General features: G+C 36.3%; 1 protein-coding gene across 14 annotated transcripts in view; it reads right to left on the reverse strand.

Annotated features, from left to right (window-relative positions):
- ERC1 (ELKS/RAB6-interacting/CAST family member 1) overlaps positions 1–23,899 on the reverse strand; it is a 558,216-nt gene that overhangs the window by 145,530 nt on the left and 388,787 nt on the right. The gene's annotated exons all lie outside the window — the stretch shown is intronic.

A 23,899-nucleotide genomic window follows, 5' to 3' on the forward strand; every position in this document is an offset into this window, starting at 1 on the left:
ATGATCTGAACGAAGTTGGTGAACAGTTAGTCTCCTTGGCAAAAATGCATTCCTCAATAGCTCATCTATTATTTAAGTCATCAGTGAGAATGCAGATTTGATTTACAGGAACTATTTAAGTGGCCTGAGCTTTTGTCCTGAGGAAATGCTGAATCTAAGAATGAACTGCCCAAGTTTAACCTTGCTTCTGTCTTTTGTTAAGATAATTATGCCTCAACAGCAGTCATCTGGAAGTGTTTTAGTTTAGCCACAAACTGGAAGACTATTTTTGCATATTCTGACAAGGATTTTCTGTGTTCTGGATGGGTAGGTCTGGAGAACTCTGAACAAGCAGTACCAACAAACGGAGGAGACAGATCAGCTTACATTATGGAAATGAAGATTTGTTTAACCAGTCTCTGCTGTTGGAAGGGAAGAAGATTCTCACTGACCCCACTGTAATTTTCCACTGTCCCTAAACTCTATACTTCTAAAAAATGGCAGATGGCTTATCCCATGAAGCTTTAGTCAAAAGCAAAGGGATAACAATAGTCTATATATACCCACTGACCACTTGAAAAAAATATGTTAAGTGGTGAAATGAGCTTAAAGGTGAAGGAGTTCAAGTTGGTCTCACTATGCACAATTTCCTGCTAATTGCCATCATCTATTCCCTTTGGGGAAGCTCAAAGACTGACAAAGCTGGAATGAGAAATGTGTTTTCTCAATAAGGGTGCTGCAGTATTTCTGTGCACTAACAGAATTACACATTTAGCAGCAGGCAAATAACACAAGATGAATGAAAGATAAATTATCCAATCAGATGAAGTAAGGAGCACTTTTGCAAAATGGAAGATACAAAGGTGATGGGATCTGAGTTCCATTCTGTGCTTAAGGAAAGTATCATAATGTGAAATAGTAAAAATTATTCTGTGTTGGTGAAGTATCTCAACTGAATTCCAAATTCTTTTATAAATGATATGCTTGGTCAGCTACTGTGGTACAGTTAATCTCTGGGGTAAAATGTCATATTCCCATACTGCAGTATGATATAACAGGTGACAATTCAGATTCTAAATTTTTAAAATAAAGGATGTAGTACTAGACTCTGAGCCACTGGAATAATGTCTATTTTACTAAGATATATAATTTTAAGTCTTTTGTTCTTTTTATATAAAATCCAAATAGAAATTTTATTATGTCATTTATTTTTTATTGAGCATTGATAAATACTACAAACTGCACAGAATCAAACTTTCTCTCCCATACCCATCGCTCTCAACCTCTAAATATATTCTAACTTAACACACTACTGTCTTTTCCATTTTGAAAGTATACTCTTGATAGTGATTTCTATGTGTGTATATGCCTAAAAAGGTCAATTGATAGGGGCCCCTGGGTGGCTGAGTGGATTAAGCCTCTGCCTTCGGCTTAGGTCATGATCCCAGGGTCCTGGGATTGAGCCCCGCATCTAGCCCCGCACTGAGCCCCACATCGAGCCCCCCCCAGTCGGGCTCTCTGCTCAGCGGGGAGCCTGCTTCCTCCTCTGTCTGCCTGCCTCTCTGCCTACTTGTGATCTCTGTATGTCAAATAAATAAATAAATAAAATCTTTTTTTAAAAAAAAAAAGGTCAATTGATAGTCAAGAGAATAAAATTTTTCATTACACACTGCACATATAAACATATAAACTTGGGGGAAATGTCAGTATTTTTTATGGATATATTAGCTTTTATGTTTTTCTTTTGTTTTTGAAAGAGAGAGAGTATTGTTCTCTTGCCTACAATTTTGGTAAATTTGAAATGGACAATTATAAGGGAGAGCAATCTCTTAGAAATCTGAAAGACCGTCAAGAATATTAAAGCTAATAAACAGTAAGAGCCATTTAATTTTGGGGAATAAGAAAACTGTTGTTCCCTCAATACTATTTGATAGAAAAGACTGTATGGTATAGTTGAACTTACGTGGTTAAGTTTCACAGAGAGCACTCAGAAGTGTCAAAACTAAAAAATTTTAAAGAATGCCCTGCTTTCCAGAGGGAATGGAATTCAGAGTGGAAAAAAAAAAAGCAAATTATTTTAGTAGGCACTTAACTCTTAATAAAATTGGTTCTTTGAAAAAAGAAAGGTATTTTCTGATAAAAAGAAGAAAATAAGAATACCAGAAATAGCTCCTTTTTAATCAGAGTCAATTGCTTGAGATGTGGAACTCACCTATTCTAACATGGCTATTTTAAAGAAAATGAACCTTGATAAGGATTAATAACTGACTTCAAGAGCTTTACTAACTAAAGTCTATCTATAGAAAAGGAAGACTTGCTAGTGAAGCACATTCTGACTTCATTTCCCATGAGCCCCTAGGGAGTAATACAAGCACGTATAATATGAAAGGTAATATATGTATGCCACAAGCCCACAGCAAAATAAAGAACTGCAATGCTCAACTGCTCTCCTTGTTCTGTTAATGTCTTTTCCTCAGCTAAAAAAATGAAAAAGAAAAAGAAAATGTATACACAGAACCTTTCAAAGTGATTAGTGGCCCCCTACTGCTTGACTAACATGCCATATTACTTGCATAATGAGTAGGTAGTAGCAGAAATCCAACTTTAAGTCATTAAAGAGGTCTTTTCAATCCATCCCTGGTGCTTTAAACTACATAACAGTTGAACCTGCCCTTTGACCTGAAAATTCTAATAGAATCAAGATGTCTCTAAAAGTATTCTACTGTGTCATTTGAGCTTTAAGAAATAGTAAGACCACCTCCTTTGTCCCCATCTCCCTTCTGAGAACCTTTAGAAATAGGAAGCAAACATCCAAGGCAAATGGAGCTCAAAATCTTTTCCATAATGCCCGAGTCTTTGAGGACAACACAACATTAGTCTGCTATCACTAGTAAAAAAGAAATTTGATCAGTGTTGGATTGATGGTGGTTAACAATTTAAGAGTGAGTCCTAAATATGTATGTGTGTGTGTGTGTGTGTTTGTGTGTGTGTTTAAAAATTTTATTTATTTATTTACTTGAGAGGGAGAGAAAGCACAAGCAGGGAGAGCAGCAGGCAGAGGCAGAGGGAGAAGCAATCTCTCTGCTGAGCAGGGAGCCCGAGGCAGGGCTTGATCCTAAGACCCTGAGATCATGACCTACGGAGAAGGTAGACGCTTAACTGACTGAGCCACCCAGGCATCCTTATGTGAGTGTTTTTCACTGAAATGACAGACAGAAAAGGGGTGAGAATGAAGGGATACCATCAAGATTTATTTTCCCTTCTTCCTCCAACTGGGTATTTCAAATTCAATGATTACACAATCATGTTTCACAAATTACATAATCCTGAAAACATCATGAGAGCTCAGATAAAAGTAAGAATAAAGTCAGTTGCTTTAGATATATTATTGTCATGGACATGTAAGCATAGTTTAATCAACTTCAATTTAAAATAAACCTGAAATCTAGATTCTCTTATTGATGCTTCCTTGATTCTGATGCCTCCTTTACTTGTTATTTAACCATTTAACTATCCAGAGTGACTCATAAACTACCGGGATATCTCTTCCACCTCATTTCCTGGAGAAATCCTTTTGAATGTTATTTTCTCTAATTTCACTTACAGAGAGGTCTCAGAGAGTATGGCAGACACACTACCTTAATTAAGCTCAGTGAAAACCAGCCTGTGGGTGAGCCTACTTGGGCATTCCTGACTGAAACGTCTGATCTTTCAAGCCTTGGTCTTATTATCTCTGTTTTAGGTACCCAAAAATATCTTTAATGTAGAATGCCAACACTAAATAAAACTTTTCATCTACCATAATTTTTTTCCATGTTAATTAAATCACTATATTCCTAGATCCACAGGCTAACATGTAAGTAATCTGACTTCTTTGCTCTCCATAACCAACATTCACATTGTCTGTTCTTCATTTCTAACAGTTTTTAATGAGCCTTGGGCTTTGTATCTATAATTATCACAGTCACTACCATCCTTTTATCATGGGTCTATACCATTTTTTAAATATTTATTTATTTGACACAGAGAGAGAGAGAGAGAGAGAGAGAAAGTGAGAGTGCACAAGCAGGGGGCGTGGCAGGCAGAAGGAAAGGGAGAAGCAGACTTCTTGCTGAGCAAGGACCCCATGCAGGGCTCCATCCCATGACCCTGGGATCATGACCTGGGTCCAAGGCAGGTACTTTACCAACTGAGCCACCCAGATACCCTGGGTCTATATCATTCTTAAGCCCATTCCGATTTCACCATTCTTCTACAATGTCCTACTCTCCCAATTCATTTTCATCTGCTTTCTTACCACATCAAGCACTTTGGCTTAGTATTTGACCAGCTACAATTTTCAACCTACTTCTTAAGGACCCTGTATCACTGAGTTACTGCATGTTTTCACTTAGATTTATGCTATGCTCTCTACCTGAAATGCCTGAAACTATCTCTCCTTTAAAACCTGACTCCTTGGGCGCTTGGGTGTCTCAGTGGGTTGAGCCTCTTCTTTCGGCTCAGGTCATGATCTCAGGGTCTTGGATCAAGCCCCAAACCAGACTCCCTGCTCAGCAGGGAGCTTGCTTCCCCTCCTCTCTCTGCCTACTTGTGATTTCTCTGTCAAATAAATAAATAAAATCTTAAAAAAAAAAAAAACAAACTGACTCCTCACCTAACTAATTTTTGTCTATTCAGTATTTCCTTTCAGTACGTTCAGTTTAAGTGATATTAATAGACATGCGCTCTGTAAATGCCCTCCAATTCTGCTACACATCCAAAGGTCTGCTTCCTCAACTATATTATGTTTATGGTTTATGTTTTTAAAATTTTCTTTTAAGGTTTCTATGAGTTTATTGGTCTTTCAATTTAGCTCACTATTTAAAAAATATTTTTAAATTTTTTTATTGTGGTAAAATACATATAATAGGGGCGCCTGGGTGGCTCAGTGGGTTAAAGCCTCTGCCTTCAGCTCGGGTCATGATCTCGGGGTCCTGGGATCGAGCCCCACGTCGGGCTCTTTGCTCAGCAGGGAGCCTGCTTTCCTTCCTCTGTCTGCCTGCCTCTCTGCCTACTTGTGATCTCTCTCTGTCAAATAAAAAAAAAATACATATAATATAAAGTTTACCATTTTAACCATTTTTAAGTGTATATTCAGTAGTGTTAAGTACATTCATACTGTTGTGTAACCTATCTCCAGATAACCAATCTCTTTATCTCGTAAAACTCAAACTGTACCTAATAAAGAATTCCCCATTCCCCACCCCCAACCCTTGACAACTACCATTTACTTTCTGTCTCTATTAATCTGATTATTCTAGGAACCTCATATAAAGGGAATCACACAGATTTGTCTTATTGTGTCTGGCTTATGTCATTTAACATATTGTCTTCAAGGTTTATCTGTGTGGTAGCATGTGTCAGAATTTCCTTCCTTTTCAAGGCTGAAAAATTTCCACTGTATATATACACCACACTGTTTATCCATTCATCAGCTGATGGACATTTGGGTTGCTTCCACCTTTGCCTATTGTGAATAATACCCCATCTTTAATTTTTAAAATATATTATTTTCCTTATAGAGTCTAAATTCATGGCTTTGCACACCAGAAGCTTACAAATATTAATATTCTGCATTGCATGTCCCTAAACCATTTACAATTTTTCTTTTATTTGGTATGAGGTATTCTCTGTACTCTATATACTCTGATACTATTTTCTAGTCTTCCTTTGTGCCTAAAGCCTTTGCTTCAAAATAGCTCCAAGAAAGCAAGATCTTCATCCGTTTTGTTCACTAATGTATCCCAAGTGTAAGAATAGTTCCTGGAATGGAGTAGGCACTTCACAAATTCATCTTGTGCCAATAGCTCCTCCAATTCTGTTTCCATTTCTATCCAATTTGGTGGCTTGGTTTCCAAACTGTTCCAATGTATTCCCTTATTGAAGCTATTCCCTATTTCACTTTAAAGTTTTTGTTTGTTTTTGTTTTGTTTTGTCCAGTAGCATGGCAGGCTAGTGAGCAGAGAGTGGGAAGAATTTGAAAACATGAAGAAAACCAAGACTGGAAAAGAGACCACTAACTTTGGCTAATTTATCTTTCACTTAAAGAAAAGAGTTTTGTTTTTTCTCTAAGAAGACAGATGACAACTGGAGTCATAGGTTCAATTCTAGATGTTATAATTTAATCAACAGTGTCCAAGTAGAGGGTATCCAAAGGAAGGTGGCAGAATGGGGTTATAAAAGGCATGTTAATCCAAAAAGATTTATCCATATAACATGATTGCTGTCAGAACAGCAGAAGTAAGACATTAGATCTGTGGTCCTCTAGAGGACACAAATGGCATTAAAGGGGGGAAAGTTACAAAGAGATTCCATCTAATGAAACATGTAACGTATTAACTTGTATTAATAAGTAGAATTGGAAACCTAAAAAGTGGTAGGGCTTTCCATGACTGGGTGTTTAAAGAGGTTATCAGAGATACTGTATAAATGGTGTTGTTTTGAGTTGGTCTATCCTCTTTAACTGTAATATTTCAATAAAACGAATGAGATGAGACAATAAATTGTAAGTGCCAATAAATCGCATGGACAATAGATGCTCAAGTCATACAGTGGACAAAGAAATCACCTTAGGCTGAAGACTTGGAACCTGAGAAGGACCCATTTTTTTTTTTTATTTTTTATTATTATTTTTTTTTAAAGATTTTTTATTTATTTATTTGTCAGAGAGAGAGTGAGCGAGAGCGAGCATAGGCAGACAGAGTGGAAGGCAGAGTCAGAGGGAGAAGCAGGCTCCCTGCGGAGGGCAAGGAGCCCGATGTGGGACTCGATCCCAGGACGCTGGGATCATGACCTGAGCCGAAGGCAGCTGCTTAACCAACTGAGCCACCCAGGCGTCCCGAGAAGGACCTATTTTGACAGAGATAGTGAGAAAGAGAAAGTGGCAAGTGTAAAAGCACAGGCATGTGTGAAGATACACTGCATAGCTGGATTCAAGGGTCTCCATGGGCAAAGAGAAACTGAAAAGGTGGCTTTGGATCAGAGTAGAGATGGTGTGGAATAATAGTAAGGAATACACTTAAGATTATGAAATCCTCGAGGATTCTGACCCAAACTTGACAAGTAGGGGTTACTCAAAATGTTGAATTAAGAATGATTTGATTCTGATAATATGGTAGCATCAAAAGTTCTAGGAAAGTAAAGCAAGGGTTTAGAAAGGACTGATTTAGAGGCAAAGAGAGGAGAATGAATGATTCTCAAAGCAGAAGGTCAGGATGTTACTGCTGGAGATGTATTATGAATAAAACTTACATTACAAAAATTATTTTTAAGGAATGAAGAATAAAATGATGCTATCTGAATTGCGGATTCAAAAGTCAAAGGTGGGACTATGATAAATTGCTATATCTTTCAATGAATATGAAATATAAAATATATCACATTTATGTTTTGATGCTGGAAAGTAGTCCCAAAGGTGGGACTATGATAAATTGCTATATATTTCAATGAATATGAAATATAAAATACATCACATTTATGTTTTGATGCTGGAAAGTAACTTTTTTTTTTCTTTAAAGATTTTATTTATTTATGAGACAGTGAGCGCGAGCCTGTGCACGCAAGCTTGGGGAGGAACAGGCATGAAGCTCTATCTGATCTCAGGACCTGAGATCATGACATGAGCAGAAACCAAGAGTCAGATACTTAACAAGAGCCACCCAGGCACCCTTGGAAAATGACTTTCAAATGTTACCAAATACAGACTATCTCAGGGCATTTGATCCAATAAGGCATGCTGGGGTCCTGCCTCATATAACCTTCCTGTAGCAAGGCCTTTGCCCAGAATAATTTGGAATCTTCTCCATCTTCTCTTGTTTAATGTCTCTCTATCTCCTGAAATCAGGGAAGAAAAGTGATTTATATTAAGATAAACACTGACATAAGAAGGGGCAAAGAAGTTATCCCAATATGGGCTGATTTATTTTTCAGAAGTCCTTGAAAAGAATCAAAGTTAACACAATAAAATCAGTAACTGTTGGTAGTTACAGCTCAGTAAGTGAAGCTGATTAAACAAAATTTTGCATGGAAAACCTGTGTTCATTTTTTCTCCTCATTTTTTCTGAACTATGAACGTTTTGGTATTCCCAAACCGGCAGACTGTGACACATTTGGAGGATATAGGTCTACTATGATATTGATACTTCTGTTATAAAGTTTCTGCCTACTTCTCAGACTGGCAAAGTTGATGTCTGTAGCTATATTTGTTAGAAAAAACAGAAGCTTGTATCTTTTCCATCTGTTTAAAAAAAAAAATTGCAACCTAATCCACAAAGAGACAGAAAGCAAATCAGTGGTTGCCAGGGACTGGAGCAGGGGCTTCAGAAAGGCTGGTCAGAGAAGCAAGAGAACCTTTTGGAAATGTATTATACTTTGACTATGGTGGGTGTAACACAGTGTCTACACTTGTCAAAACTCACCACATTATACCCTTAACGTGTATATATTTTATTGTAACAATAATATAATCAAATAATTTTCAAAATCATAAACATTTTGTGAATGAGGAATATTACACAGCTAACATGACAACAATAAGTACAATGCATCTTTTTATTATAGTAAAATATACGTAACATCAAATTTACCATTTTAATCACTTTTTAACATATGATTCTGTAGCACTATATACTGACAATGTTGTGCAACCAACAAAATCATGATCCTTTTCTAGAAGTTGTTTGTTTTCTCCAGCTAAAACTATGTACCCATAAAACACTAATTTGCCTTTCCCTCAACTCCCGGTCCAGGGCAACCACTATTCTACCTCCCATCTCTATGAATTTTTAACTACCCTAGTTTCCTTATAAGTAGAACCATATAGTATTTGTCCTTTTGTATCTGGCTTATTTCACTTAGCATAATGTCTTAAAATACAATGTATTTTTATTCTTCCAAATTTAAGTGATCTTTAAGTAAAACATACACTGTAAGTATTTTTCCTAATTAGTTTCCTTCTTTCAAACTCTTTTCCTTTATTACTGTTTTCTAAAACAGAAAATTACATCCCTAAAAACTATGCCTTTTATTTATAGTTATAGTTGGACAAGGAAGTGGTGGTGGGAAGAGCCAAGATTAGGATGAACTGAGAAGAGGAAAGGTCTGAGGTAGAAGTACTGACAGGACTTATTGAATGACACTGGCCTCCTTGGGGTCCCGATGCTCTCCCTTATTAAGTCTAGTTCAAAAGTATAATATAGAGGGGTGCCTGGGTGGCTCAGTGGGGTAAGCCTCTGCTTTCGGCTCAGGTCATGATCTCAGGGACCTGGGATCGAGCCCCACACCAGGCTCTCTGCTTAGTGGGGAGCCTGCTTTCCACCTCTCTTCTGACTAACTCTGGGCCTACTTGTATATCTCTCTCTCTCTCTCTGTGTTAAATAAATAAATAAAATCTTTTTTAAAAAAGAGTATAATACAGAAACATGGCTTCAGGGCTTCAGTGCTGCTAGACTGTACATAACTTGGAATTTCTGCAGTTTGTTTTCTTTTGGCATTAAATATCATTTACAGTGATACTGAATATCTCTTTAAGAAAGTGAGGGTGATATTTATTGGAGTTCTAATATTTGGTTAAACTTGATGTAAGTATTTGATTATAAAAAAGCTTGTCCAATTTTCTCTCGAGCTATATGAGATAATAACACTTAAGTACTAACAACAGAATAAAGCAATCTGGAGATAAGAAGTCTAAAATAAAGAACCTCATGCAAAAACAAAATGGTTTACTTTTAAGAAACAATGGAATTCAGCTCCTTTTCCATGAATATTTTAAGTAAAATTAGCTTCCCTGACTGTAGATAAGGTCCCAATAAAGTCTGGACATTCTTTCTACTCTTTACTCCCAAGTTATATACAAAGAGTCAGCTGTCAGTTTCATCCTTCATTGGACTGACTAGCTGACAATAAGCAAAAAGCTTTCAAAAACTACACTTCAACCCTATGAATAATCATAGTTTTACAAATGATGCATTATGTGGTCCAATGTTCCAGAGTTTTGCTTGTTTAAAGACACTTTTATAAAACCAATTTCAGGGGAGATTTTCACTCCATATTCATGACTGTGGAATGTTTAGATCTAGATCTTGCTTACAGTGCTCAAGATTAAGAAAGCAGCAGGGATCTGGTATTTAAGTACAGTACCAAGCTTCCCTAAAGAGAAAGTGAGGTTGTAATGCAAAACTCACCCAAGCACAGATTTCCATAAATTCTTGATTAGTCTAATACAAACAGACAACTTTTTCTTTTTAGGCTAGAGACTAAAGCAGCATCACCTCAATTTAATGGGTCTGTCTTTGAATACCTTGCCTTCTTTTAAAGTCTACATGTACCTTCTCAATAAAATCTTTTCAAGCTTCTTTATTTCTGACATCTTTCACTTGTCTAATCACAAAGAACTTTATCACCTATACCATATATATGATTTTGGAAGAGACATTACTGGTAAGCTGAGGAGGGTTATTTACTTATTTATTTATAAACAATTTTGTCAGAGCAAGCAAGCGCCCATGCCTGCGCAGGCACCAACAGGGGTGTGGCAGGCAGAGGGAGAAGCAGGCTCCCTGCTGAGGAAGGAGCCTCATCCGGGACTCCATCCCAGGACCCTGGGATCATGAACCAAGCTGAAGGCAGACGCTTAACAGACTGAGCCACCCAGGCATCCCTGAGGAGGATTTTTAAAAAAGGGAATTCTGAGGGGTACCTGGGTGGCTCATTCAGCTAAGCATCTGACTCTTGATTTTGGCTCAGTCATGATCAGGGTCCTGGGATTGAGCCCCAAGTTGGGCTCCCTGCTCATCAGGGGTTCTACTTGCGGATTCTCTCCCTCTCCCTCTCCTCAATCGAGATCTCTCTCTCTAAAATAAATAAATATTTTTTTTAAAAAAGGGAATTTTGCACATATTTAAATCCTGACTATTCAAGTAGGATGTAAGTTTCCTGAGTATAGAGACCATGTCTTAATTACAGTATATCCTCCATTTAGATATATCTACTTATCTATCCTCATATACGCTATATCCTCCACACACACACACACACACACACACACACACGTAAATTAGAGCCAACTGTTCAAAACTAAACTAGTCCAGAACTAAAAATACTTTTTGGTCAACTGTCTCTGAACCAATGGTAGGAAAGCCCATTTACCCAAACATTAGAGAAAAGAAAATGATGAATGACTAATTATAGCATTACCTATCCTATATGCAACAAGATAGACCCTTCAATAATCAAATAAACAAATTTTCCTCAATAATTACACAATTATGGGATAACAGAAAGCAAATAATTCTTTGCACAAGACTGCTATGTTCACTTTTCTTTATGCTGATCTTTTAAAGATGAAACTTTCTTGAGGAAGTCCTAATACATTAAAGGTGCATACTGCCCTACAGAAAACAGGATCCCGTTCTGACTCTAGTAAGAAACATCTACATAAAAACTGAATAGGATTGTAGAAGGAAAGCATGGTATGATTTCTAAGGAAGAAGACACTTTTGCATAAAGCCAAATCACTTAAGATTTCTGAATGAGAGGCTTTTGACTCAAGCTACTCTGCAATTTAATAACTTAATGATTTTTCAGAGGGGGAAAGTTAATTTTAGTTTGTCAAACACATAAGAAATTTATCCAACTCATATTCAATAACTGGCCTAATAAACAGGAAAGGCATCTTTAAGAAAATGCCTACAGTAAAATGAAAAGAATAGGGGATAAAATGTTTCAGTTACTACACACTAATTACAGATACTCTATTTTTTAAAAATTTTAAAAAAATATTTTTTAGTTTTCTCCATACTCAACACAGGGCTCGAACTCATGACTCTGAACTCCTGAAAACTCCATGGAGTGAAGTTATAATACCACAGTTTGGGCTATTACATGAAAGAGACACAAATCTATATGCAGTTTACCGTGCTATTTTTGTCTAAGCAGGAAAATATAAATCCTAAATGAGTTTTAATAGAATGTTTTACATCTCCTTAGTATTTTGCATACATGAAGTAAAATACATGAAAAGTCTACAGTAAAAAGTCTACAGTAAAATAGACAATATAACTGGAACCTAAAAATTAGAAGAGAAATTAAGGATCAGAATTAGTCTCAGAATACATTGCTTAAAAAGATTTTACCCACTTATTTAAGAGAGAGAGAGTGAGCGTGAGAGAGAGAGGGCATGAGTGGGGAGGGGCAAAGAGAGAGGGGAGAAGTAGGCTCCCCGATGAGTACAAAGCACGATGTGGGGCTCGATCCTGGGACTCTAGGACTCCTGAGCCTAAGGCAGATGCTTAACCAACTGAGCCACCCAGACGCTGCGAATACATTTTTTTTTTTTTTTTTTTTTTTTTTTAAGAGAGGGAGAGAAAGAAGGAGGAGGAGGTACAGAAGAAGAGAGTGAGAGAGAATCTTAAGCAGGCTCCATGCCCAGTAGAGAGCTTCACCTGGGGCTCTATCTCACAACCCTGGTTCGGATCTTGATCTCAGCTGAAATTAAGAGTTGGACACTTAACTGACTGAGTCACCCGGGCATCCTCAGAATACATTAAAAAAAAAAAAAAAAAAAAGAAGCCATAAAGAAAGGATTACTTTGTTAAGATAATATCTACTTATTGATGTGTCACTTTACTTATTGATTAAAGTAAGATCCACTAAAATTTTATAGGATCCATATTAATTTGTAAAATAATGGTACACAATACCTACCTTTAAAAAAATATAGAACTATAGTCAACTACCAAATTGTATATAAAATGCATCTATGCATTCTAATTAGAGGGTTCTAATTAGACGATGTGTTCATCATTCTAATGATCAAGTATTTTTTGTGACACCCAAATATATGGACTCTAAAAGTCCCTTCAATGTATTATGCAGGGAACTATAATTTATAATGAAACATCATATCAGAAAGGAAAGTAATATCATTTGGGTAAGAGCCTCAGACTGTTTTCTATATAGCCACAGTTAATTAGAGTAAGTTGTCTCTATCTCTGGTTCAGTATAGAAGTGATTTCTGATTCTACCTAATGCCTAGCTATTTCCAGACAGAACTCATAAAAAGCAAAAACGTGTTTTATTTGATCTAAAATGCCTGATTGTTCAGGCCCTCTCCATGCTACAATTATTTTATTCTTAAAAGAAAAAAAAAGCCTCCATAGGCCTTACTTTCCCCTAAACTGCTATGACGTCTCTTTTGCCCTCCTGGTCAAAATTTATTTTATTTTATTTATTTTAAAAAATTTTTTAAATTTAAAATTCAATTAATTAACATGTAATATATTACTAGTTGCAAAGGTAGAGATCAGTGATTCACCAGTCTTACATAATATTCAGTGCTCATTACATCATGTGCCCTCCTTAATATCCATCACCTAGCCACCCCATCTCCTCACTCCCCTTCCCTCCAGCAACCCTTAGTTTGTTTAGTATGGTTTGTCTCCCTTTCTGGTTTCAATGTGTTTTACTTTTTCCTCTCTTCTCCTATAATCCTGTTTTGTTTCTTAAATTCCACATATGAGTGAAAACACACGTAATTGTTTTTCTCTGATTAGCTTATTTCACTTAGCATAATACCCTCTAGTTCCATCCACATCACTGCAACTGGCACGATTTCATTCCTTTTGATGGCTGAGTAGTATTCCACTGTAGCCGCATACTGTATCTTCTTTCTCCATTCATCTGTCAATGGACACACCTGGCCAAAATTTTAAAAACTCCAATAGACTTCTAACTAAAATGTTGGATTTCTATTTCAAGATGACAGAACAAAAACCTCAGTTCCCTTCTACTTTAGGAAAATCATTCTCAAATATCAAGAGAAGAAAAAACAGAAACAAACCCAACCTTTGTTGATACAGTAAGATTTATGTTATGGCAAATGATAACATAATGAGAAAATGGATAGAAAATTCTTAGCACAGGAAAACCAATCCAAAGTGTCTGCTGAGGGAAACAGCTATGAGAGGGAAGCAGATTTACCTACCCAAGAAGAGCTCAAGAATGATCAGGTCAATAGCTATAGAAAGTAGTATAACTTACAGTAACATATCAGAATTACCTTACAGTGGTTCTCAAATATAAAATAAATTATTAAAAATGGAAGTCTGTGCTCTACTGCTGACCTACTATATTTGAATTTCAGAGGATGGGCATCTATAACTTTTAAGCAGCAGTCCAGATAATTTGAGATCCATTACTTTACAGAGGAACTAATTTAAAAGACCAACAGTAAGGTATTACAGGTATCTCCAACCGCCTCCCCCCCCCCCACCTTTGCCAAGACTGAGTTTTCATTTAGGATTTACATTTACTGTTTGTAATTCAAAAATACATAGAAAATATTCTAATTCTATAGTGAAAATGACCAGTTTTTTTAAACTCTTAAATTCTGATATTGTAGAAACTAACAATATTGACCATTACTGGATTTAGAAATCTAACACGGAGAGGACTTCTGGTCTACCCAACAGATTGTTTGAGAAAAGGTTTAGTTAAACACCTCATAATGCATTCATAGGTAAATTTCCTCCTTTCTTTATGGTAAGGGCCATCACAAGACAGATAGGTGAACTTAGGATATTCTGCTTTCTAAATCTCTGCCTTTAAAAAATAGATGGCAGCCAGGGGAGTTTTGTTGGGGATTATTCAAATCCTATCAAAATCCCTAGTGCATTATGTTCTTAAACCCACTGATTTCTGTTGGAGTTGGGGGGTGGACAGACAGCTTAGGCTGAGCCTCAAGAGATGAAGCTAAGTGGTGGGTTCACAGTAACATCTGGGGATGATGTGTACAAAATGATTTATACTGGTCTTTTCTTTCATTTTGTCTTTACTATTTCATAATAGTATGTCTGTTCTGCCTCAAGTTTAATGGCATAATATGAACAGAAAATTTCAGGATACAAATTCCCCTTATAGGGGCGCCTGGGTGGCTCAGTGGGTTAAAGCCTCTGCCTTCGGCTCAGGTCGTGATCCCAGCGTCCTGGGATCGAGCCCCACATCAGGCTCTCTGCTCAGTGGGGAGCCTGCTTTCTCCTCTCTCTCTGCCTGCCTCTCTGTCTACTTGTGATCTCTGTCAAATAAATAAATAAAATCTTAAAAAAAAAAAACAAAAAAACTCTTCAAATTCCCCTTATAAAGACATAGTCCCTTCAAAATAAGGCACACCTGCTGTTCTTCTACTCAAAAACTTTTGGGCTATACCATTTATTGTGTCTTCTTAAGGAAGCCTCTATTTCCAAAGGAAAATAAAGTCTTATGTTGTTTCTCAGAATTCAAACTCAAGAACACCCCCATTTATTTAGTTGTCTGTTTTAAGAATTATTGAATGCTTTAAGCAATTAATCCCTGCACTTTGTCACTGTCCCACTGTTTAGTTAACCTTTTCCAGTCATAGATGGATAACATGTTCATACCAGCTGTCCACACTGTGCTACCGTGGAGGCCAGCTTCCCTGTTTTTAAAGCTTCCATTGCATTCCAAGTCTGTTTGCTATAACACTTGTTAGAAGTGTCTTGGTATCATGGTACTCATTTCTCTATCTTGCAGCATAATCAACAGCTAAGTGTGTCCTGATTTTTAAAAAATCCTACATTATAGAGAACATGTAATGTTTGAATTGGTTGGTATACTGCCTGAAAAAAAGTGGGTAATGTTCCAATGACTAAATATCCACAATTTTCTTTAGGCTATATATGATACATATAAAATCTACAGGGATATATATGAGTAACTGTGGGGAGTGATGAGAGGGAACTAGAGATACTGGGGTTGCTGAAATCTTGAAGGTCACCAAAAGTACTTGGTGGCCAAAATAGATGAAAACAAATTCAGTAATTTATTACTTTTCTCTGTTAATGACTCAACAATTCTATCGTCCATCTGCTGTCAATTTGTTGGCAAAAATTATAAGAACAACTCCTCTCCTACACAGCTTCGGAATGAAACATCTGGTGGGGAAATTCTATAGGAATGGGTAACAAGCTGTGCTTGTATTTGGCAGATGAATTATTATTGTTGCCAGCTTGGCTGATTCCACCTTCTCTGCATCTTTTCCTAGATTCTCCTACTTACAAAATGCCAAACACAATTTGGGAAGCATGGTTATTACACCTATTTTTTCTTATATATATATAAGGGGCACATGGTTATGGTAGGCATAAAACAATGGGAAATGCAGAATCTTCTGGTGGTTTTTTTTTTTTTTCTTCTGAAGTTGCTCTGCATAGCATTCCCTATTATTTTCTATTATTCCCTATTATTTCTAGTATTTCTAACAGGGAAACTATGCTCAAAATTAGTAAAGCAATAACCATCACAGTCTACTAAGTCACATGTTTATTTCTCAAAAATACAGGAAAATGACAATTGAAAATATTATTTCAAAACAAGTTTTAGAATTTTACTGCATGGAAATTAAAATTTAAAAATATCTTTTAGGGGTGCCTGGCTGGCTCAGTCAGTGGAGCATGTGACTCTTGATCTTGGGGTTGTAAGTTTGAGCCCCACATGGGGTAGAGAGATTACTTAAAAACTCTTAAACTTTGCTTGTTATTTTAAAAAAAAGGAGTAAATATTTTAAAACTAGAGAAAATGATAACTATTACTGATTACATTTTGTTTATGGCCTCTGGATTTCTTCCTCCTCAACTGGATATTTTCTCTCTCTTAGAGCACCTCTATTTGTCTTACGTTATAACACTGTACATGTTTTCCCTATTTCTGAAAGCCAACTGATGGCATGAACCTAATCAAGTCTACCTTCAAGTCAGCCAATCTGACTCAGCTATAGTGTCTAACCAGTGCCTTCCTTCCAGGGGTAATTCAATTTTCCAAAGTGCATTCTCTCTCTGACTAGTTAGCTCACCTGATAAGAGGAATAATAAAGGCAAGATACTTTCTCTTACTTCCAGTCTGTTCCACAGCTCAAAATTTCACCTTTAGCACACACAGTTATTCTCTAGGTCAACACTTCTCAAAAGTGTATTCCACAGAAGTATGGACAGATACTAACATATGTCCCATGAAAAAAAGATTTCCATGGTCAAATAAATAGGAGGAACACTGGGCTAATCTAATAGCCCACTGATACAGAACTCACAAGAGCTTTCTATGGTGTAGATGACATATCTTTAATAGGATGTTATATTTTAAAGCAGGGGTAGCCAAACCACTGCCCACAGGCCAACCCTGACTAACCACCTGCTGATATAGAGCCTGTAGACAAGGAATGGCTTTTACATTTTTAAGTGGTTGAAAAGAAATTTCTTGTGACATAATATAACATATATATGACACATAGTTTATATTCTAATATATAAAAATATAGTATTTTATGAAAATGATTTGAAATGCAAATTTCAATGTCCATAAACAAAATATGAATGAGGCAAAACATACTCATTTGTTAATGTATTTTCTATGATTACTTTAGCATGGCAAGAGAAAATGTGAGTGGTTATGACAGACACCAAATTGTCCCCAAAGCTCAAAATATTTACTATCTGGCTCTTCAGAGAAAAAGTCTGGCAACCCTTTTATAAATTATTTCCCAAACTTAGTTGACCATGGAACCCTACTTCCTCAGTTTTCTGGAGAATACCAATTAATACCTGGAAGCATACTAATATTTCAAGAACACAGTTTGGAAAGTGATGACTTAACCAGAAGCCAATGGATCTTGAAAGAATGAATAAAAGAGTATGAATGTGCTGGGAAAAAAATTCACCACGATCAATACTGCCAACATGATTACTACAGAGTCGGCTACTATTAAGCATTTTATGTGGATTAAGTAATTTAATCCTTACAAAAACTCTATGAATTTGAGAAAGGACGTATCTAGTAGGCAGTTGTACTGATGGGCCTGGAGCCAGATCCTGAATTAAAGATGGATGTGGAAATGATCAGCAGAGAAGGTAGTTGAAATAACAGGAGTGCAAGAAACCACCGAGATCAGAAGGGAAGCACATAGCACTCACAGAATTAAAGTCCGTAAAGAACTGAGGGGGGACAGTCTTAGCAACAGAAGAAAACAAGGAGGCAGTGGTATCCTGAAAGCCAAAGAAATAAGTTTCAAGAAATAACCAAAGATCAAATACTTTAAAGAATTTATAGACAAAGTCAAAACTAAGACTACAAAATTTCCATTTGATTTAGCTTTTAGAATGTTTCTAGTTACTGCAGAAAGCAGCTTCAGGGCTGGTAGCAAAAGCCATACTGAAAAGGCTGAGGAGTAAACACACACACTCATACACACACACACACACTCTCTCTCTCTCTCTCTCTGAAATAATACTCAGCCACAAAAAAAGATATTCTGCCACAACACAGATGTACTTTGAAGATATTATGCTAAGTGAAATAAGTCGCACAGAGAAAGACAAATATAAGATTTCAGCTATATGTGGAATCTAAAAAATCAAAACAAATGAACAAAACAAAATATAGAAAAACTCACATAGAACAGAGGGGAAGGAGGCTGATAGGCAGGCAAAATGAGTGAAGGGATCAATTTTACATATATATGTATACGTGTGTGTGTGTGTACACAGACACACACATACACAATATTTTCTTTATCCATTAATCCATCCAGTACATCAAGTAACATTTAGGTTGCTATCATTTCTTGGTTACTGTAAATGATGGTACAGTAAACACATCTCTTTTTGGTATACCTTTTCAAATCAGCATGTATGAATTCTTTAAATAAGTACCCAGAGGAGGAAGAACTGGTTCATATGGCAGTTCTATTCTTAATTTTTTGATTAAACTCTATACTCTTCTTTCTGCTGGCTGTATTACCAATTTTATATTCCCACAAAGTATATGAGAGATCCCTTTTCTCCACATCTTCTTCAATGCTTGTTATTTCTAGTCTTTTTGGTAACAGTGATAACAGCTATTCTAACTGGTATGAGGTAATACTGCATTACAGCTTTAATTTGCATTTCCCTAATCATTAGTGATGTTAAGTAACTTTTCATGTCCCTGTTGGTCATCTCTATGTCTTTTTTGGAAAAATGCCTTTTCAGAACCTCTGTTCATTTTTATGTGGGTTGTTTTTTTTGCTGCTGTTGTGATGTGTTGTATGAGTTCTTTACATATTTTGGATTTTAATCCCTTGTTGGATATATGGTTTGCAAAAATCCTTTCCTATTCAGTAGGATTCCCATTTGTTTTAATGATGGTTTCTTTTACTGTGCCGCTTTTAAGTTTGATATAATCTCATTTATTTATTTCTGGTTCTGTTTCCCTTGCCTCTGGGGTCAGAGCCACAGAAATCTCACTGAGACCAATATACACATTTATCACCTATGTTTTATTTTAGGCAGTTTATGCTTTCAGGTCTAACATTCAAGCCTTTAACTCATTTTGAGTTAATTTTTGTGTACAGTGTAAGACAGTGGTCTAGTTTCACTCTTTTGCATGTAGCTGTCCAGTTTTAACCAAAGCTGTTTATTGAAAAGACTATCCTTTCTCCATTGGATGTTCTTGGCTCCTTTCATGTAAATTAGTTGTCTGTGCATGCGTGAGTTTAGTTCTGGGATCTCAATTCTATTCCACTGATTTATTTGTTTTTATGCCCAATACCACATGGTTTTGATTACCATAGCTCTGTAGGAGAGTTTGAAGCCAGGGAGTATGATTTCTTTAGCTTTGCTACTCTTTTTCAATATTGCTTTGGTTATTCAGGATTTTTTGTTTCCATAAAAGTTTTAGAATTGTGAAAAACACATTTGGAATTTAGATAGGGACTGCTGAATCCACAGATTCCTTTGGGTTATATGGACATTTAACAATATTAATTCCTGAAATCCATGAGCATGGAATATCTTTCCTTTATTTGTGTCTCCTTCAGTTTCTTTCATGAGAGTTTTGTAGTTTTCATTGTACAGGTCTTTCACCTCTATGGTTAATTTTTTCCTTGGGCATTACATTCTTCTTGTTGTAACTATAAATGGAATTGTTTTCCTAATTTCTCTTTCTGTTAATTATTACTGTATAGAAATGCCACTGATTTCTGTATGATGACTTTGTATATTGCTATTTTGCTCAATTTATTTATTGGTTTTAAAAGTTTTTTGGTGGAGTCTTTTTAATATATAATATCATGTCATCTGCAAATAATTACAGTTTTACTTCTTAAGATTTGGATGCCTTTTATTTTTTTCTATTTATTTATTTATTTTAAAGGTTTTTTAAAGATTTTATTTATTTATTTGAGAGACGGAGATCACAAGTAGGCAGAGAATCAGGCAGAGAGAGAGGAGGAAGCAGACTCCCTGCTGAGCAGAGAGCCCAATGCGGGGCTCCATTCCAGGACCCTGGGATCATGACCTGAGCCGAAGGCAGAGGCTTTAACCCACTGAGCCACCCAGGCGCCCCTCTATTGTTTTTATTTTTTTAGAAGATTTTTACACAAAAATGTGAGTAAGAGAGAGGAGGAGTGAGGAGGGACAGAGGCTGAAGCAGACTCCCCAGGGCTCTGATTCTAGGACTCTGGGATCATAAGCTAGGTCAAAGACAGTTGCTTACCCAACTGAGCCACCCAGGCACCCCACATTTTATTTCTTTTTTTGGTTAACTGATAATGGCTAAGACTTCCAATACTATTTTGAATACAAGTAAGAGTGGACATTGTTGTCTTATTCCAGATCCAAGAAGAAAAGCTTTTAGCTATTCACCAGAGTATGATGTTAGCTCTGGGTCACATGTGGCCTTTATTATGTTGATGTAAGTTCACTTTCTACACAGTTTGTTGAGTTTTTACCATAAATGGATGTAGAGTTTTGTCAAATCCTTTTTCTGCATCTACTGAGATGATCACATGATATTTCCCCTACATTTTGTTGCTGTGGTTTATCAAGATGATTGACTTGTGGCTACTGAACCATCCTTACATCCCGGGAATAAATCCCACTTGGTTATGGTGTTTGGTCCTCTTAACATATTACTGAATTTGGTTGCTAAGATGTTGAGAATTTGTCCATCAATGTTCATCAACGATACTGGCCTGTAATTCTGTGTATATGTATGCTTGCGCGTCTGGTATCCTTGCCTGATTTTGATATAATGGTAATGCCAGCCTCATAAAATATGTTGGGAAGTGTTCCCTCCTTTTCAACTTTTTGGAACAGATTGAGAAAAATAAGCATTAAATCTTTGAATGTTTGGTAGAATTCACCAGTAAACCTGTCTGATCCTAGATTTATTTTTTGTTTTTTTTTGATTATTGATTCAATTTCCTTACTTGTATACAGATTTTCTATTTCTTTGTGATTCAGGCTTAGAAAACTACATGTTTGTAGGAATTTATCAATTTCTTTAAGGTTGTACAATTTTTTCTTCCATATTAGTTGTACAATAATAGTCTCCTATGATTCTTTGCATTGCTGTGGTGTCAATTTAACTTTTCCTCTTTCATTTCTGATTTTATTAAAGCTTGTTCTGTATTTTTTTCTTGATTAGCCTAGCCAAAGGTGTGTCAATTATATTTATCTTTTCAAAGAACCATATCATAGTTTCATAGATATCTTTGTTTACTTTAGTCTCTATTTCATGCATTTCTCCTCAGATTTTTATTATTTCCTTCCTTCAACTGAAATTGGACTTTATTTATTCTTTTATTTCCTAGGTTTAAAGTTAGACTGAGAATTTTTTTTGATGTAGTGTTCACAGCTGCAATGTCCACAATAGCCAAACTATGGAAGGAGCGGAGATGCCTTTCAACAGATGAACAGAAAAAGAAGATGCAGTTCATACATACATTGGAATATTACTCAGTCCTCAGAAAAGATGAATACCCACCATTTTCATTAACACAGATGGAACTAGAGAGGATTATGCTAAGAGAAATAAGTCAAGCAATGGGAAAAGTGAATGCCAACTAATCTATTTTTGATGTCACATTTTATATCTTTTCATTGTAAGCAACCTTTAATGTCTAAAGTAAGCATCCTTTAATGTCTAAACTAATTATTGTGATTTAAGTTAATTTTTCCACTTTGTCTTTTAACCTTCATGTTTGGTTTATGTGACTGGTTTACTACTTTTGGTACATATTTACCTTTTCCAGTGAGGTTTTTACTTCTGTATGTTTTCTTGTAATTAATTAGTACTTCCTCCTCTAATTTAGAGAGGTCCTTTTATTATTTCCACTAAGGTCAGTTTAGCAGTGATGAACTCTAATGTTTGCTTATCTGGAAAACTTTTTTTTTTTTGCCAATTTTGTTTATTTAATAGGTATTAATAGTCTCAAAAATCTTTTTCTTCACCAGATGTTTGATCCCCTTGCAAAACTTTTGATCTCTGAGCTTGGACATGGAGCTTTACTCCATCAATAATATGATATTCTTGTTGTAGCGCATCCTTAAAAGTTCTTCTGAAGAAAACTGAATCCAATTCATATTCCTGTGAAATCCAGTATCCTTGTCAGAAGGTACAGTGTACTTTTGTTTCTGTTTTTGTTTTTTCTTTAAGATTTTATTTATTTATTTAACAGACAGAGATCACAAGTAGGCAGAGAGGCAGGCAGAGAGAGGAAGAAGCAGGCTCCCTGCTGAGCAGAGAGCCCAAGAGAGCCCAATGCCGGGCTCAATCCCAGAACCCTGGGGTCATGACCTGAGCCGAAGGCAGAGGCTTTAACCCATACAGTGTACTTTTGTACATGGCCAAACTGAGCAAAGAGTTTGCTGAGCTCAATTGAGGTGGCAGTCCAGGAAATTTTTCTGACAAAAGCCATGGGCTGGCTAGTACTCATGTACAGCACCACAGAGTCCCTCACTGGCAAAGCCAGCATCTTTAGATCTGTCTGGAAAATTCTTAATCTCTCCAAGTCTGAATGATACTCTTGACAGGTTGGGAACTGTTTAAGTTTTTGTTTTTTTTTGTTTTTTCCTTCCTGTTGGCATTGTGAATATGTTGTGCCACTCTCTCCTGGTTTGCAAAGTCTCTGCTAAAAAAATTGCTGATGGCCTTATGGAGTTTCCCTTGTATGCATTAAGTTGTTTTTGTTTTGTTGCTTTGAAGATTCAGTCTTTAACTTTTACTATTTTAATTATAATGTGTCTAGTGTGGATCTCTTTGTGTTCATCTTTTTTGGAACTCTCTGGGTTTCCTGGATCTGTATGTCTGTTTCCTTTCCCAGATTAGGGAAGTTTTCAGCCATTATTTCTTCAAATAAGTTTCTGACCTGTATTCTCTCTTCTGGGAGCTCTATTACATAAATATTCTACTTGACATTGTCCCCAGAGTGAATTTATCTTCATTTTAAAAAATTATTTTTTTGTTTTGCTTCTTTGTCTAGGTAAATTCTACTGTTATGTCTTCTAGTTTGTTGATCTGATCTTCGGGGTCATTCAGTTTGCTATTAAAATCTTCTTGTGTAATTTTCCAGTTCAGTTATTATATTCTTTAGCTCTGTAACTTCTATTTGAAACTTTCTTATGTTTCTATTTCTTTGTTAAGGATCTCACTGTGTTCATTCATTCTTCTGTTGAGCTTGGTGGGCAACTTTATAACCATTGCTTTGAATACTTTATGAGGTGGAGTGCTTATCTCCATTTCATTAATGTCTTTCTGTGATGTTTTGTCTTGTTCTTTCATTTGGGACATGATTCTCTGTCTCCTCATTTTGCTTAACTCTGTTTCTATGTTTTAGGCAAAAAAACTACCTTTCCCACTCTTAAAGGAGTTAGTCCCCCTTTTAAGGAGATGGTACATGGATCCCAGAAGTGTGATCCCCTCTGACTGCCAGAGCTAGGCACTTAAGCGGTGTTCCCTGTGTGGACTTTGTGCTCCCATATGTTACGATGGGGTCATATTTGCTGTGAGGGGGTTGGCACGGCTATCGCCCAGCCCAGCTGCAACATGTGATTGA

The sequence above is a fragment of the Mustela lutreola genome, chromosome 8 (assembly GCF_030435805.1).
Source record: "Mustela lutreola isolate mMusLut2 chromosome 8, mMusLut2.pri, whole genome shotgun sequence".
Lineage (NCBI taxonomy): Eukaryota > Metazoa > Chordata > Mammalia > Carnivora > Mustelidae > Mustela > Mustela lutreola.